Below are 16,914 nucleotides of genomic sequence, written 5' to 3'. Positions count from 1 at the left end.
GGGGCAACATACAAAGAACGAAACCTTTTCAGTCACAGGACAGTAAATGTGTAATGCCTAATCAGTGCTTGGAGTTTGTCAGAATTTGTGGGTTTTTGTTTGTCCACCCACCTCTTGAGGATTGACCACAAGTTCTCAATGGGATTAAGGTCTGGGGAGTTTCCTGGCCATGGACTCAAAATTAGATGTTTTGTTCCCCGAGCCACTTTTGCCTTATGGCAAGGTGCTCCATCATGCTGGAAAAGGGATTGTTCATCACCAAACTGTTCTTTGCATGAGCTTATTGTAATTGTCAATAAAAGTCTTTGACACTTATGAAATGCTTGTAATTTTACTTCAGTATACCATAGTAACATCTGACAAAAAGGTCTAAAAACACTGAAGCAGCAAACTTTGTGAAAACAAATACTTGTGTTATTCTCAAAACTTTTGGCCATGGCTGTATTACTTTATGAAAATAGTCATGCATGAGGTTAGGAATTTGAGTAAGGTCAGGCCTTGTGACAGTGTGCGTGCGGCTCCGATTGTAATCAGACTGCAGACTTGCTATGTATTACGGATGTGTTTAAGGTGAGGTGGGCGTCCTTATGTTAGGCTGCGACGGCATTGCGATTGCAGAGGATTAGCATATCTTCACAGTGCATAATCGCAGCTGCGATCGCAATAGCTATCTGTAATGAATCAGGCCCTTTAGACTCTTTCCCATGGAATGCCTGTCTGTATAGGTATTGTAGTTACAATCCCCTGTGCAGTGGAGCAGGTTAATCTCACCAAATTCAATTCCTGATCTCCCTATTTCTCTTCCTCCTCTTCCCCCTTTTCTGAAATTAACTTATGTTAATGGGATTTCACATGTACACTTTCTTCCAATCTTGCACCCAAAACCTCTGCATCGTACTGACAAGGCAGTGATCAAGCCCATCAGTATCTAATCTTTAGTCTTACTCTGGACACCAATGTGCTTTTATGGGCTCTCACTCTGGGCTTTTTCAGTGGGATTATTTTCAGGTGTGTTGGGTAACCTTATCACTGTGGGATTTTCCAGATGCTATGTATCCACTGTACTGCCCCTTTGTGTTTAATATTGTTTTGAATGCTGCTAGGGTTGGGAGTGGGGTTGGTGTGACACTACTAAGGAACTAGTTTGAGGGTTAGGGATAGGGTGAGTATACTCACTGGAACACTACTTGTCACATGACTCTGCCGGAACTGTTCATCACGTTACCGCAAGATGCCGCCGCTGAAGACGTCTCTGCTGATGGGACCAGGTAATACACCGCTGGATCACCAGGCACTGTTTGTAAACATCGTGTCATCATTTTAGTGAGTGTTGACATGCTAAGGATGTCAACATTTTAACCATATTGAAATTATGAATGTCAACCTTATAAAACACGCCATTTGTTAATGGGTCTGGTCCATACCATTTGCCACATCATCTATTCATTAATTCATGAGTTGATCAGTCCAACTACTTTCAGTTCAATGACATATTTACCTTTCACATAATTCTGAACAGTGACTTGTAATGTAAACTTCATTATCAATATTTGTCTGTGCAGGGCTCACTTTGAATGTCTGTCAACAGCTGTGAACAGTTATAGAAGTAGTACACTACAGATAAACTGTTCCACAATCGCTGAAAACAGCTTAGTCTTATCTGCATGAAAAGTTTAACATCAGTATGGAAAAAAATTTCACATCTCTAATCTGAAAAAATAAATAATAAAATCTTGCATTGGGGCCATGTGAGGTAGGGAACCAATCCCCTAAAGGTCATCTGTTCTCTCTGGCCAATCACGTTCTGCTGTTGGGGATTTAAGGGAGTTCACAGCTTCCTTACATTGCTAGTGCAATGTGTATCAGCTGAGTCTAGTCACATTTATCTGAGCTCCTCTACACAGCTGACTTCGGTTCTGCCTAGCACCCTGCTGGTTTCAGGTAGCCTCAGGATTCCCAGCACCTACCAGCAACTCCTCCTTCCGCTACTGTTGTATTCCCGCTCACCAGCCAGACTACCTTCTTACTGCATCGACCCCTGTCTACAGTTTATTTCCCTCTGGACATATCTAAACATTATTGCTCCACTCCTGTTACCTTCATTCCGGATTTTATTATTTGCTGCTGGACTTATTATTTGACTCTGACCCATCTCCACTTTTGCCCATGACTTGGTTCTTTCATGTCTACCATTCCATTCATTAAACTTCCCAAGTTTTTCTACAGTTCTGATTCTGTGTCCCCTCCTGTATCCACCCTGGGTCCACAAAAAATCCAACCCCTGACACACACTAGACACCATATACACGGAAAACCCTGGTGCGAGAGAGACTTGTTGGGGAGTGAGAGACTGGGAGAGGGGGAGGCAGAGATGGGAAGTTGAGGGATAGAGAGGAAAAAAACATAATGGTTTCAAAGTACTAGTTATTAAATAAAAACAAAAGTAATTGCTTGGTATTTTAATATACTTGTTAACTTGCCGAAATTCATAAATCATGTATGTAAAATGTGCATTACTGTAAGCCTATCTGGTCTTCAAAAATACAACAACAGGTCAGAGAGGAAGATGGATTGTGAAGGCTAGAGAAGTAGCAACAACAGACCATAGTCAACGACAAAAGTTCAAACATAGAATAGTCACAGACAGGATCAGTGTACCTAAACAGCATAATCTGCCATTAGCTAAATGCTAGAAGCTGCTTAACATTTGGAAAGTCAGTATCAGCTGTTAATTAACTGTCGGAATAGTTTATTCTGGGTATGCTTGGGAGGCAGGTTTGAATCATTTTTCAAAGACTCTGACAATGATAAAACTGACTAGAAACTAAAATCAGCTTTATTTTTATTCCTATGTACTTATTGTTTTACATCATAATTACAGTACTTTAGTAGACAGTTACAGTGGACAGTGAATTTATGCATAGCAAAATGGGAATGAAAGATATATACATTCTTACCCATCTCTCCTAGATTTCTAGCACTTTAATGAAAGCATAAAATAAATGAATTACATTATTGAAATCATATCTCATATATATATATATTAGTCCCCAGTTTAGGGGTAAGTCTGTTTGTTCGGGCTAATCTCTTGAACCACTGGACGCACTTTGATATGGTTTTCACTATTCTATACAGCATTGGCTGAGGTAGGTTTAGGTGTATGAAACATTAGTCTCTGACAACAGGAAGCTACGCAGTGGCGATTTTACTGAAGCAATTCACAGACAAAATAATGTTGAGCTGTGTGATTGACTGCTGCTGTAGGGGCGAGGGCTGCGCTATGATTTGCTCCCAGAGACATTGAGAGCCAATAAGAGCTAGCAATGTTCCCTGTTGCTTAGCTGCAGCCTAAAGAGGACAGGGAGTTAGGGACTGAGCAGGGTCACATCTGAGGCAGACAGAGTGACAGACAGCCTCCGAAGAAGCCAAGAAGATGCCCTGATGCAGACACAGTATCCAGGAAGTGGCTGGGAGGCATAGCTATCGGCAATTAAAAACAACCATCAGAACACCAACAAATGATTTACATTCGATGGTGGCAAACATTGGATTGCCACCATTAAATGATAAAAACACTACCATTGAAACAAACATCAATGGTTAGTAACCATCAGATTCTGATGTCCATGAAATTGCTCCCGTGCGAAGCCGGGGCAGGTCGCTAGTTTTATTATATATAAAATTTAAGTTATTTCTGTAGCCTAGTCTTGACAGTTTTATAATACAAAAGCCCACTACTCACAAATTACAGATACATATGTAATTAGTCAGTTGTGTATTTCATCCTTGTGCACTTCATTTTATTCACGTATTGTCTCTGTACAAAGACTGTTCTTTTAGTAACATTTATTTTAGGGACTAGTAACACTGGCCCAGTCAGGGACTAGTGTCTGTTACAGGTACATTGCTAACATCTCATTGACACACTCATTGCACAAACCGTACAACCAGACACTGATATATTGCACACATAGGAGACTTTTTTTTTTTTTTAAACCGATTGGGGGTGCTCACATTACCCCACTCCCCTACCCTAATTTAGTGGAAATTGCATTGGAGAATTGGATATTGGGGAATTGAGCAATTGGTGTATGGGATGCATTACTTACTGTATGGGAATCGGTATGTAATGCCCGCCGGATGAAATACAGACGCCAGAAGACTGAATGCTCTACATCCCGATTGGGGCTGGTAAGTAACCTAACCTGCCCCTGTCCCCCCTAACCCTCCCTTAGTGGTACCTAACCCTAACCTCCCTACGGTGGTGCCTAAACCCCCCTTTCCGCACCTGAAACCTAACCCTCCTGGGGGGGTGCCTAACCTTAACCTCCCCCCGGTGGTGCCTACCCCTAACCCCCCCTTGCCTTAGCCTAACCCTCCCCGGGGGGTGCCTGACCCTAACCTCCCCCGAGGGTCTCTAAACCTAACCCTCCCACCCACGGCTAACGCTAACCTGTCCCTGCTTGCCTTCATTCGGGATACCGGCTGTCGGGATCTCGGCATCGGGATAAAGATAGGAGCTGGTATTTCGACGCCTATCTTTAATCCCAACTCGGGTTTCCCCTGTCAGGATTCTGGTGGCCAGCGTTCCGGGCATCGGTAACATAACTACATCCCACTGTATGGCAGCAGGTGTTTTATATGTATAAGATCTCTATCATTACTATATTTTGTTTCATATATGCTGTTACTTTTTATTTGCAAGCAATCCATAATTCAAGATTACTGCTCCCTCCCTTACCTATCTTGTTTTTAGCTATAGAGACTGAAGCACAAGCTCTGCAAACAAGATATTATAACAAAGTTATACATTTACTCTTTGTTGTAATAGGAACATATATTTTATTTTTGCATTGTTGACCCTTTAAAGAGATTCACTCTAAAATGAATGCAGCAGGAGAAACAGCTAGTGAAGTAGGGCAGCCTAGACATGTACTGAGATATACAGATATCTATTGTCCAAGATATGTGTGACATTGCTGCCCGTGTAGGTAGCACACATGGCATAGCTCAGAGAGCATCAGATTTCTAGTCTGCCCTATTTTCACATCTGTTGGTTACATAGTAATACATGTATTAACCGCTTCGCCACTGAGGGTTATCTCACTCCTGTGCTGAACCTATTTTTCCACTTTTTGCATTGGTCATAGTTGTTATTGGAATTGCAAGAAAATTAAATAAAAACAAATGTGTATTATTTCTTCTTTTTTTAATAAATAAATACAATTAAGAAGTAATATCAGGTTTTGTGATAGGCACACTTTTCTGTCTCCTTAAGAGATATCTTACTTATGATGGTTCACTAAATCACCCTCTGCAAAATATATAATGTGCTTTGAGCCTGTTAGGAGTAAGGTGCTGTATAAATAAAGAATTTTTATTTGGAAAAGTATCAGAAAGCTGTGCTATGTAAGATGTTTTCTATGACTGTTATGGGAGGGTTGGTGTGATGGGGTTTCGTTCAGTATGGTTACTTATTTCTTGGATCGCCACTTGGTAAGGCTGGGTACAAACATTGTACGGACTATGGGCCTGATTCAGACCCACTCGCGAGCGGCTGTCCGCTCGCAAGTGGGTCGATGGTGTGCACTGCGCATGCGCACGACGCGATGAGCGAAGGACTTTCCTTCGCTCGTTGTGTCTGATCAAAGGGGGCGTGCTGTTGATGTTGATTGACAGCACGCCCCCTTTGGTGGGCGTGCCGGGGGCATGCCTCCCAGACGGGGGCGTTCCCAAGGGAACGCCTATCGTCAGAAGCCGGCCCCACTGACATCACTAGTGATGTCAGTGGGAGTGATTTTGGCTCTGATAGAGCCAAAATCACTCCGGGGTTGCGGCTGAGAAACTCAACCGCAGGCTCCGGCTCGCAGTGGCGATGGTCGCGATGGTCAAAACCATTGCAACCATCAACCTGCATGCTCGTATAGGCTGTGGGTGGTGACCCACAGCTATACGAGCGTCCAGGAGGGCGCTCCATAATTATGGAGGTGGGTCCTGATTCAGAGCGAGCGCTCTGGTCAGAGTGTCCGGCTCTGAATCAGGGCCTATATATCTTTAATGCATCTACGGGTGTGTACAGACGATATGGGGTATATTTACTATAGTGAGAGTTTTTCGAAATGGAGATGTTGCCCATAGCAACCAATCAGATTCTACTTAACACTTAACTAGCACCTTTTACAAGATAATAGCTATAATCTGCTTGCTATGGGCAACATCTCCACTTCTAAAAACTCTCACTTTAGTAATTATACGATATGTCTGTGAACGACATTGTTCACAGACATATCGCATCTGCCCTGCAGCATAGCCGATGCCGATATACAGTATCTCGCCCCCTTTGTCGCGTCTAGCGCATGCGCACGGCGGAGCTCCCTCCGTCGTGCGCATGCTCAGTCCAGAACATCGACCCACTTGCGAGCGGACAGCCGCTCGCGAGTGGGTCTGAATCAGGCCCTACATCCCTTGCAACATGCATAGGTACACAGTATTATCATGTGTATTTATGTTGATATCACAAAGAAAGAAAAACACTTTGTCACACTTCACGGAGTACAGCATGTTTCTAGGTTAGTAGGTGAACTGAATAGTCAAAAATATTGACAAAAGAAAATCTAGCTGCTAAATAGGCTAGGCGTGGGAGAATGATTAACTAGAGATAATTACAGTAAGTACACTTAGCGACACAGATCTAAAAATCATTCAAGATATGCATGTTAGTTGCAGGTAAAAATGTGTATAATATATGCTAAATAATTCCTTTTTGAATTTTGAAGTGTTCTGTAAAAAAAAGCAGCATCACTCCAGAGATCAGGAGTAGTATTGCAGCAGAAGGCTACTTCCATTTGCCATCAGAGTAATGATATTGGGGTTTTGTTTTTTCTTTCTCTGATCCAATGCAATTAGAATTTGTGACATGTTGAAGGGTTTGAGGCCCTGATTCAGAGCCGGAAGCTCTGAATCAGGGCCGTCCCTTCTCCTTTTTGAAGCAGCCTCCTGGCCGCTCGCATAGCTGTGGGCGGCCAAAATGATGGTCGCGATGGTCAAGACCATCGCGACCATCGGGCTTGCAACGAGACCCTGCGGTAGGGTCTCGCTGCCGCAAGCCCTGGAGTGCTTTTGGCTTTATCAGAGCCAAAAGCACTCCCACTGACTTCACTAGTGATGTCAGTGGGGCTGGCCCCAGACGGTAGGCGTTCCCATGGGACTCACCATTGACAGCACGCCCCCTTTGGTGAGAGACCCATAACGACGGCTTGGCTGTCGTTATTCGGGTCTCGCGCATGCGCACGACGGAGCCGCCTCCGTCATGCGCACTTGGGCAACATCGACCCGCTCGCGAGCGGGTCTGAATCAGGCCCTGAGTCTTTATTTATATTTTTCAACCGAACTATATAACTATTATACGAGTGGAAAAATAAAATAACAGCCGTTACTGTGTCTTATGGAAATGATAGAAAATTTAATTCTAAAGAAAAAAATTGTTTTTAGCACCGTTAAAGGGGCCTATCCATTAGCAGATCTTTCTGAAAGACAAAAGATTTATCTTTTGAAAATTCCTGTCCTGGGGCTGCTGTGACAGATATCTGTCATGTAACATAACAGATTTTTGCAAACGAGGAACGATATTGCATGACATCATTCTGGGAGTGGATTTTTTTTTAAATTTTTCTATTCATTTTCATAAAAAATCGTTCGTTTACCGCAACAGATATTTCTAATATCTGTCAGCGATAAACGATAATTGACCAACACGTTGGAGAGACAAAAGACCAAATTTATCGGCCGCGGGAGTGCGCATCTTTATCGTTCAGAGCTTATCCATTAGCAGATAAATTGAACGACTGAACGATAAATCGTTCATCGTTCAAATTTATCTGCTAATGGATAGGCCCTTTAATCCAGACAATTCATTCTGAACACTTACTACAACTAGATCAAGTATTCTCTATATGTTTGAAATACAAAAAATGTCTGTTAATCATAATATCCAAATCTTGAAATTATTTGGTCCCTTCCAGCAAAATCACGTGGCCACAAATATATATTGAAGAAACTTTGATATACAAAGTTTAGTGATAAAGTCGAAGACTGCCTTTTGTTGTAGGTCTTTAGTATTAGTGACGGATCCGATCTGTATAAATGTGAACTCTGCGATCCATTGAACGATCTATCGTTCAGCCGCGGATCGCTGCATGCGGAATACATAGTGTATGCGGAGTATCTGCGTGCTCCCTTGGTCGCATGCAATATCGTCTGGTCGGCTGTGCTGTACGGCCAACCAGACTATATTGCATCCGGCGCCGTTGCAGGTAATGAAGGATGGAACGGGAGATTATTCCGTGGTACATTACATTGCTCAGTGTGTAGCTGCGGTACGATATGTCTGCCCGTCGTGCTGACATATCGTCCGGGTACACATCGGCAGCATTAGAGTAGTCCTCCATAACAGATGTGAGGGACAGTCCGTTCACATCCTGACCATGGTGTTATAGGGGCTAATACAGAGTTGAATGATCACCTGTTTGTGTAGTATATATTGCATGAATTTCTCCATGCTCCAAGTATGACCGAAAACAAATGCGCCACAATCTGATCTCCTACACACTAATAATGGAAAGGTGGAACGGAAGTGTAAAGTTCTAACATAGGCAAAGTTCAGGGATGATGTGCTGACCAGTACGTAAGCATATACAGTATATGCCTGTTAGGAGGTGCATCTTTTGCCAATTTGTAAATGTTCTGCCGATGCAGAGATGTGTGAATCTCCAAGCATGAGTAATGTAATTCCCCATAGCACTGTCCCTATAGTTGAAATAAATGTGTCAAGTGTAAAAAATAATAAACAACCAATTAAAGTGTTGTTTTTTTATATTTTCAAGTTTGTTTATGAATGGTTTAAATTTCCTGCAACATGTTTTAAGTTCATCAATAAATACCATTCATGCAAAAAAAAAAAAAAGAAAGAAAGAAAAAACCCAGCACAATAATGCACTGTTAACACAATAATTTTGTAAACTGATTTTGTTATCTTCTCATAATTTCTTTTTTTGTGAGTCGAAAGTGGAAAATTTAAATTCTATTCGACAACAGGTGATCGTATATTTATGGTACATAATAAATGTACAGTATAGTGCATACTGTGATAATATACTGTATAAGTATGGTTTCACTCACCAGAAAGTGTTGCTTAGAGTTTTATAAGTCATGCATCTTTAAATCATCATTTTTCACACACAGATTATTATATTTCTGCAATAGTTATTGAAAATGTTCATTATGAAGTATAATCAGTATAACAAAATTCTGGAATAGAAATCCAATTACTGGGCCTGGTTCAGCAAGGATCGCTATTCTGTTAGAACGCACGCACGCACTGTAGTTGCTAATATTAGCGGTGAGATGCAAATGTTTGCAATCGCATTGCGATTACAGCTTACCATAAGGACGCCCACTTCCCCTTACACACATCTGTATACTAGGGCAACATAGCAAAACAATCGGTAACATCGGACCCATACGCACAGCTAAGGCAGGTTAGACCTCACTCAGGAATCGCTAACTTCAGCACACGCTATGAGCCCTCATGCTGCGTATGGTATTGCAGTGGTTAATTTATGCACACCCCTGCAACGCCATTGCAACGCTCTGGCACGCTTGCGTTCGCGCGACCGTCCATCGCCACCCACAAACGGCACTTCCTGTCAATCTATGTGCTCTGGGTCTGCGGAGCCTCTGCAAACGCAGTTCCCATCACAATTGCTAGTTTGAGCACGCGCACTGCGATGCATGCACAATGCAAATTCATCAACCGATTGTGTGTGTCTTTGCTTCTGTGATCCTTGCTGAATCAGGCCCACAGTACACTATTCCAGGCATGGGATGGTGTTTATAGCTGATAGTAAATCTCCTGCAGCTACCACTTCCATGCGTTTCCTCATGAAGCCACAGGTATTTTGTGAAACACGTAGAAGTGATAGCAGCATGAGAACTGTGGGGTGCATAAGCTGAATTTTATTTTCCCGCACAAGCTATCTGTCTACTTAGAGAGTTGTGTATATGCTTTATTTGTGATGTAGAACAACTCATTGTTAATAATACATGGGAAGCTAATATTAGCATCACTTAAGATAAACAACTTTTTAAAATATTAATGTCCCATACAATCGTTACTACAACATATGTTGCAGTCTGATAGCTACTGAATTCACTTAAAATTTGTTGCTAATGCTGCTGCACATATTATAGTTGGAATGTAGTTTGACAAGAGCTATTGCCAAGTAAATACTATCTTTAAAATATTGCAACGACAAAAAAGGTCTGAAGTGCTTGTGTAAGCGCCATCAGGCCAGTATTTCCAGAATTTCCTGTAACCGAAGAATATAAACTGATTTGTTGCAAGATTTAATACAACGCTTTTCTTTATTGTGTGGCCATGTGTCACTGTTGCATTACTAGAATTTATAATTATTTATACTTTTGTGCTTTCACTTTTTATTTCTATTGCATACTTGTACTGCATTTTGAACAAGTTGTTTAAATCATGTTCCAGTACCTGGAGGCTAGACAATATTGTTTTGTCTTGTATTAGAGCATTTCCCGTCTGAAAGGGACACTTCACATAATGTACATCTTCCGTGCTCCCACTCCAGATGATAGTTTGGCGGTCATGTTTTCCATAGAAACGTGATTTATATCCTGCTGTTCCATCTGCCACACGTGTCACGAGAAGGGGAGAACTGGCTCGGCCTGGTTACCTAGAAACAGCATCTTAAGAGTCTTAGTCATTGGCCAGGGCTTTGTATGAGCTGCTTGGCTCTCAACATCATTGTAATCTAGACTACAGCTTGCTCATGCCCATAACTGTATACTGTAGGATGCGAAAGGGAACGGGGCATGTCTTTGTTTTTAATCTTGCTGGACTGTACAGTAGGTTTCATCTGGGGAGATAGAGCTCATGTCATGTGTTGTAGAACTTTCACTCATATGTTTGCTTCATGTGACACATTCTTTTCTTATGTAAGTTTTTTTTCTGAGAAATCTTTGTACAGCAATAATAGAGCGCTGTCTTTCTGCCCCATTCACTTAAAGAATGTTGGGCTTTGCAGCGCAAAAGCTGTTAGTTCTATACTGTAATATTATGCAGCTATTTTTAGCCACTTCATCTATTTTATGAACAAGGATCAACTTCAGATAATGGGCAAATCTCTCCAGACCTAGACAAATTTGGGAATTACATATGAAATACATAATGTGATTTATGTATATAAATGTATGTATATATTTATTTATATAACATTATCTCTTGTAAACCTATATGCAAATAATGTATTGAAATATAGGGCGATATTCAATTAGTTTTGCGTCCGCAATAAAGTTTTGCCTGCCCGACTTTACGTTGACATCGCGTCTTTTGGGCGCGGAAACGTATCATGCGCGTCCCCGCTATTCGCCCTATTCAATTCCAAACCACGCGAAAATGGCAAGCCGCGAAGACGCAACAGGAGGAAAGTGCTGTCAGAAGTGGGGAAATCAGGCTGACACCCCCCCAAAAAAAAAACAGGTGCACTAACATTGGGGATCAATGTAGATGTCCCCGAATAGCCCTAATGCCCTAATAAAGCGATTTGGGATACTCAAGTTGTGTCAATAGCAGTATTTTTTGGTGAAAATAAGTAGTCCTGACAAATTTGGGGTACTTGAAAGTGGGTGCTAGCATATTTTAAAGTCTCTAAAGTGAAGTTTTCAAAATCGTGAAAAATGCACCAGCAATCAAAAACACCTGACCCATCCTTGCAGACCCCCAAGAAATCTATTTAGCTAGTTTTTATGCTTGTCCCCCCACGTTTTACTTTTCACCCCCAAAATGAAAGTACTTTTTTGGGGTGTTAACTTTTTTTTTTTTTAGGGATTTTTTGACACAGTTGTCCTATGATGGGCTGTCCCAAGGGTTCTGAGTGGTTTCCCCACCTTTGCACCCCAAAATAAAAAATGTGCACTTCTTTTATGCTATTCAGAGGTGATTCTTTTCCGCCTATAACATTGCATTGACTTTCCGCAGACGCGAAAAGTATTTGGCATTGAATATGGTAATAAGTTTCCGACACGCAAAAAGCTGTGATGGGCGATACTTTTCCATGGATCTCGGCTTTTCGCAGCTAATTGAATACGGGCCATAATGTAGTAGTGTTCACTCTTGGTCCGGTGGGAGACAGAACCCGCAGGCTGTCTCAGCGGGCCGCCACGCTGGAGGGTGGGGCGCGTTCTGCCCTTCAGAAATAGGGCAGGGCGCGTTCTGCACTTTAGAAATCGGGCAGGGCGCGGCACCCTGCTAAAACAACCTAGCGGGAACACTAGTGTAGGTATAAGGCAATAAGTACAATGCAATCAAGTACAAATGTAATCAGAAAGTTGTAGAGTAGAGGTTCCTGCAGAGACCATGTTGGGTTCTGCTTCACCTCCTGCTTATGGTCGGCATACGTGCTGTGAAACCACATTTGTTGCCTCATTGCGCATGTGCAGAGGAGATGCCACTGAGTAGGTGGAACAGCACCCGCAGGCCTGACCATGCTGGGAAAAAAATTACTTTGTGTTGGCGAAGTGACCCTCCTGCTGTGCTTACCGTGTTCCATAGACCCTGGGTTCCTGCTCGCTTACATTCAAAGCTAACCCTAACCTAGCAGCCTAACAACCCCCTCCCTCCTGCAGCCTAACCCCAACATTCCCCAACCCTATCCCTCCACGCTACGCCTAAACATAAGTGGTGGCATTCTGAGATTGGTGACATTTCACATGGTGACATTTCAGATGTCAACACTGTTAATATGTCGACACTCTGTGGTTCTCAACATGGTGCCTGTCACATGTTTGATATTCTAGTGTCGACATATCAACGTGGTAACTGTTAACAATGTGATTGGATACCCACGGGGACAACTCTAAGTAGGATACAGAAGACTAGATTAGGGAAATCGCAAGAATGAAAGCAGATAATTGGAAGGCCTTGAAATTAAGCAGTAGCACTTTGTATAAGATTGCAAACTTTACAGGGAGACAAAAGAGGGAATTAATGGGGATTATAATGTGGTGTTTGCTCCAACATATGCACAGCTTGAAAGAATAGGCACAATTACATACTGTACTAATGTGTCAATGTTAAACACTACACATTATAGTATAAATATATTATTAAATGCAATCACACATTATTAGTGCTTGCAGGAAAGAGGTGGTGGGGAGCCAAGTTACTTCCATGACTCGGGGCCTGTTAAAGTAATAGTGGCAATGGAAGGCGGGGAACTGGCACCGGTTGGTTCTACAGCTGATTCCAGCAATGTCACTGAGTGTGTGTACGTGAAAAAACTGGTACCTGCGCTGATAGTCACACACATGACCTTACAGTAAGAGAGCAGTGGGATCAGTCATTAAACAGAGCACATGGATGCCTTACTATATTCTAATGTTCTTTTATAGGGGTAAGGCACACTTCTTGTATGGACAGCAAAATGTATTGTTTTAACATGGAATTAATACTTGCACACATATGATCTGAGAGCGATTTATGAGAGTAATAGTTTTTCACATATTTTGTGAACTTTTATTTCTTTGGAATAAAAGGTAGTAGACCCATATTTCCAATTGCAGTATATGCACTAATATTAAGATGCACTCTCTAGCTGACTTCAAGAATCATGCTAGTGTATTCAAAGCCAGGCCATTGGGCACTTGACATGCTGACCAGGTAGTGCATATAGGTATGTGTGTATACAATATGCTCCTTCTGCAGAGATAATTACAGCCAAGTGTTCTCATCTATGGACAACGCAGAGTCGTATGCAATTCTTACTTGTTACTGAAGGGGCATAACTGGCTTGTAATGATGCATTCACATGTAGGATGTGACAAAGTGATCACAGGATATATGCAGAATTGTGCTTTTTAAATAAAGCAAAATGTTGCAGGATAAAAAGGTATTATGGTCATAGGTAGTAACACAGGAAGAAAGTGAAGAAGTACAAATAATAAAAATAGGTAATTTTTGTTCTTGATTTACACTACATCCTGCTGGGTCAGGAGTCTGTCCCGTGTTTTGTCGTTGGTACGGTAAATGCTGGCATCACTAAAATATGTTACCAGTGGAGTGTACCCTCAAAGTTGTATTAATGATAAATGGAATCTCCCAAATTAGAGATCTTTTTAGTCAACATCGAGGGTTTTCACTGGTAAAATATAGCCAGATGTGGTCCCCACTGCTACACTAGAGTTACTCCCACCATGTTACAGCTATTAGTTATCTACAGTTCCTTAGCCATCTGATTCAAGTGTCGTTCTGTCTCTGCAGTTCTCATTTTGTAGCCTGGGACTGGCCTTTTTACTATGCAGTATGTTGGTCAGAGTAATACTTACAGTTCCATCATAGCGGTGCACCAAACTAGCTCCAAAGACTGGTACAGTATGTATGGTTGACGAAAACAGGGAAAACAAAGAATAAGGGCATACAGTAAGAACAAACGCTGTAAGTTAGGAAAAGGGTTGTGTTGAAGAAGGAACACATTGACCAGGGCTCAACGACAGGGAGAAAAGATGTTCAACCACAGAATAAACAGGCAGAAAAGTAGGGATCCTGTCTTGAATTTAGTTGTTTTAGCCTTAAATACATTCTGAGACTGGCATCCTACTTCTGTTCTTGTGTTTCTGCCTAATATCTCATTTTAGCTACTCATCATTTCGCTGTTTATAGTGATCTCTATTTGCAATATTCCCTGATTTTATCTGACATTGGTTGTTAAATAATCGCACAGTGCAGAAGGGAGTACTAATTTATAGTGAGCACAACCAGGTAATACATTTGAAATTTGTATTATTATAGAGGAAAAGCAAAGAAATGGTAAAATATAGTACAGATAAGAAAACATTAATCCGAATTGTTCATACTAAGAGGTAAACCTACCAGAGGGTGTTTATTGGACTGTGGGCCTGATTCAAACCCGCTCACTGCCGGAGGCAGCTCGCAGGTCTGATGGGTGTTTTTTTTTTCTCTGGCAGCTCGCTAAGCTGTGGGAGACCTCCCACACCTTGTGCAAGCAGTCAGGAGGCCGTCGCGATTATCGTGACCATCGGCCTTGCGACGAGACCCTGTGGTAGGGTCTCGGCTACCGCAAGGCCGAGTGGACGTCCTGCTCTAATAGAGCATGAAGTCCACTACTGACATCAGTAATGATGTCAGTAGGGCCTCCCACAAATGCCAGGCGTTCCTTAGGAAACTCCTGCGTTTGTGTTGCCACCCCCCCTCCCCGCCTACAAAACGGGGCGAGCTGTCACTCACAATCGACAGCCGCCCCATCTTGTAGTGAGCCCCGTAGCGACTGAGCTGCAGTTGCTGGACGGGGCACGGCGGACGTGGCACCTGCGCAGTGGGGGACCATCGAGCCGCTTGCGAACGGCACTGAATCAGGTCCTGTGTCCAGACAGTCACCATGCCTTAATCAGCCAACAACTATACCGAGTGATTCTATAGTAAAAGGCTCTGGTCTTACATCCACCCCTACAGTAGAGGTACCATAAACTATATGTCACTGTTGTTACTGCCAGTTGTGTACTTTTTTAGTCAGTTAAAAGGTTGGTGCTGCTAATATGTAGAGGTGATAGAAGAATATGATAATGACAGTGAAAATTCCCTTATTGTAACAGTGGGATGAGGTCTCAGACAAAGGTTATAGACCTGAAATATAAAATGTGATCATAGCACAACACATATAAATGAGGTGAAGAATCACAAATGAATAAAAACAATGTGGGAAATGGCAATCCCAATCTCAAATATGCTTACTAAAACTTTTTCTCTTTCATCCACTAGGGGACACTGGAGGTGCTTACGCTGGGGTATAGAGGCATGGATAACTGGAGCCAGTACTTTCATTAATTTAGAAGTGTGAAGCTCCTTCCCCTCTATGCCCCATCAGCCCTCAGTTTAGAAAATGTGCCTACTAGGAGCTGGTCACAATTTGCTGTGCTCCAGCAACACATCTATTTTATTTAGTTAGGTTTTTTATCTTTTGCATCTTTTTAACACTTTAGAGTACCCTTCACCACCTCTCTAAAGGTGGGCCCGGGTACCTGGCGTCCTGTCCTTATAGAAGGCAGGAAGGAGTGCACAGCGCTTATACTAAAAGCACTGACAGCCCCTTACCGCCACAGCACATTTCTCAACAGGAAGAAGAGAAGTGCTGAACACTACAGAGAGACTTCCATCGGGGACCACGCGGTGAGTAACCACCTGCGCATCCTCCGGCTCCTGCTTCCGCCGCTGCCCAGCGTTATTACAGTACTTAGTGTGCTGGGCAGCTAATGCAGACGGCTCCCTCCTCTGCTGACTAAGTGCGTTCTCCCTCCTCCCGCTGTTAAGGCGCTGGACCCCGCTCTTACAGTGGCGCGGGGCTGCTAATGCAGAGTCTCCTTATCTCCGCGCTATTACACGGGGCTGATGACTGAGTGCTACAGCGCGGCACCCGGCTCTCCCTTCCCCTGCTATTACAGGAGGTGCGGGGCTGATGACTGAGTGCTACAGCGCGGCACACGGCTCTCCCTCTCCCCACTCATTAAGTGGCCTGGGGCAGCTAATTAAGTGTGCTACCGCGCGGCTGTACCTGCTCTCCCTATCCCCGCTGTACATGCGGTGAGGCATGTGGGGGGGGAGGTTAATGGCCAGACATCTTGTATAGCCCTTTAGGGCATAAAGAAGGGGCGGAGCTTAAAGGCAGCGCGGGTCTCTTTTCTACGCGGCAATGGCTGTATAACAGCGGGGCTGCCGTTCTCTCATACACAGCAGCTCATACTGCATCTCCATTACAAGAAGATTGCAGTGTAAGAGACACAGAAGGCTAGACTCCTCTGCTGCCATTCCTCTGCTGCAGG

General features: G+C 42.9%; 1 protein-coding gene across 2 annotated transcripts in view; it reads left to right on the top strand.

Moving 5' to 3' along the window:
* The window catches only part of LONRF2 (LON peptidase N-terminal domain and ring finger 2), a 75,337-nt gene that overhangs the window by 18,272 nt on the left and 40,151 nt on the right, over positions 1-16,914 (top strand). The window lies entirely within an intron of this gene.

Source organism: Taudactylus pleione, unplaced genomic scaffold (genome assembly GCF_031769625.1).
Source record: "Taudactylus pleione unplaced genomic scaffold, aTauple2 ptg000609l, whole genome shotgun sequence".
Classification (NCBI taxonomy): domain Eukaryota; kingdom Metazoa; phylum Chordata; class Amphibia; order Anura; family Myobatrachidae; genus Taudactylus; species Taudactylus pleione.
This window is presented reverse-complemented; position numbering and strand designations above follow the sequence as displayed.